The 2,131-nt window shown below is 36.1% G+C and overlaps 1 pseudogene; it reads left to right on the plus strand.

The window, feature by feature from the left end:
- Positions 1–634: 634 nt before the first annotated feature.
- LOC124959171 (olfactory receptor 10AG1-like) lies at positions 635–1,604 on the plus strand (annotated as a pseudogene).
- The last annotated feature ends 527 nt before the right edge of the window (positions 1,605–2,131 follow it).

The raw sequence follows: 2,131 nt of genomic DNA on the forward strand, positions 1-2,131 counted from the left end.
ATTGCTTTCTGGAACACAGATATACATGTGAATACTTTTCCCTGTTGAAATTTCCAGACAATAGGGACATTAAAATTTCCATTTTCAAACTATAAAATTGCATTAAAATTTATAAACTACCAATTTACAGCCCTTATATGTAAATAATATATGATCCAAAATTAATTTTAATAATATATAATGGGGAGTTTATTTTTATTTTTTTATAATAAATTTACCAAAAAATACAGAAGATCAAATTTGAACTGCACAATGGAAATACTACAAAAAAGCACAACTATAGGAATAGTCTTTATTCATATCTAAGAACAATTTCAGAAGTTGGACAAAATATATTTTAAAAAATCAAATTAATTTTCAATTAATACTAGCAGAAAATAGATTTGAGACTGTCTGCCCCTTAAAGACAAGTCAACTTGAACAATGCAATCATTGCTGTATTTAATACAATTTTTCACATGGGTGCATTTATTTAAAATGAAAAAAAAAAAACTGCTTAACTATAATCTTAAGATGTGGAAGTAATACTTCTTGTTCCCTTATTAAAAGGAGAAATCGGAATTAGTTAACATAGAAATCACCATTCACTGCATTATACATGTGAATGCAAAAGCCCAAGACAGTGAAATGACTCTTACTTCTGGTGAACTCTTTCCCACAAATGAAGCTTGAAGAGGTAGAAGCAGAGACAATGTCTCCACAATGGTGCAGTTTGTCCTGCTGGGATTTTCTGAACTTCCAAACCTCCAGGGGTTTCTGTCTGGGCTGTTCTCCATCATTTACATGGTTTTCCTCATTGGGAACAGCCTCATAGTCATAATAACCAGAATTGACCCTGTGCTGCACAAACCCATGTATTTTTTCCTGGCAAATTTTTCAATTCTGGAAATGTGTTATGTTTCAGTCACTCTCCCCAGGATGCTGGCCAGCCTTTGGACTCTGGATAGGAGCATCTCCTTAGTGGGCTGTACCACCCAATTGTGCTTCTCCCTTATATTAGGGACCGCAGAATGCTTCCTCCTGGCTTTGATGTCCTATGACCGCTATGTGGCCATCTGCAAACCTCTGCACTATCCCCTAGTCATGAACCCAAAAAGTGCCATCAACTGGCAGCTGGCTCCTGGCTTGGGGGAATGCCAGTCCAGGTAGGGCAGACATGGCAGATATTCTCTCTGCATTTCTGTCATTCTAACCAAATCAACCACTTCTTCTGTGACTTACCTCCCATTCTCAAGCTAGCCTGTGGTGACACTTCAGCGCATGAGATGTCTGTGTATGTAGTAGTGATATTCGTTGCTGCCATCCCTTTTGTGTTGATACTAGCCTCTTACAGCAAGATCAATGGCACCATTCTGAGGTTGCCCACAGCACAAGGACGCACTAAGACATTCTCCACATGCTCCTCCCACCTGCTGGTTGTGGTTTTATTTTTTGGATCAGCTTCCATTACCTACTTCAGGCCCACATTCAGCCATTCTGCAGGAACTGACAAACTGCTCTCTCTGTTCTACACCATAGTGACTCCCATGTTCAATCCTGTGATCTACAGTCTCAGGAACCAGGATGTGGTTGCTGCACTCAGAAGATTATTGCTTCAAACATAGTGTTCTGAGTTTACTTCATGTTGTTCATCTTATTATCAAAGTTATCAGGAAACATTTCAAATCTTTTTATTTTTCTTGGAGAGCATGGTACCTTCAAGTTTATGATGTAATTTTTTTTGTATTTAAATTGTAGCCTAGAATTTACTTTTTTCACATATTTATATAGGGAAATTTATCTATTTTTATCATTCCACCTAAAGAAAATGATTTGTCCTACATAAAATGTTAAAGTGCATCACATTTTCCTTATAAATATATGACCAGAATTAAAAATGTTAGGTCTTACATTTTAAATTTAAAGAAGATTGAAATTTACTTAAATGTGTATACCTATATTAGCTGAAATTCTTCATTATATTATAGGTGGGACATTACCAAAGGTAGTTGTATAATGGGCCTCTGTTCAAGAAATACTAAAATGATTTAATGGATAAGTGAATGTTACTTTGGCTTACCACACAGTTCTGTCAAAATCTGTACATTTTTTGCCATCAGTAAACATTGGGATAACTATGCACCATAGTGGA

The sequence above is a fragment of the Sciurus carolinensis genome, chromosome 11 (assembly GCF_902686445.1).
Source record: "Sciurus carolinensis chromosome 11, mSciCar1.2, whole genome shotgun sequence".
Taxonomy (NCBI): Eukaryota; Metazoa; Chordata; class Mammalia; order Rodentia; family Sciuridae; genus Sciurus; species Sciurus carolinensis.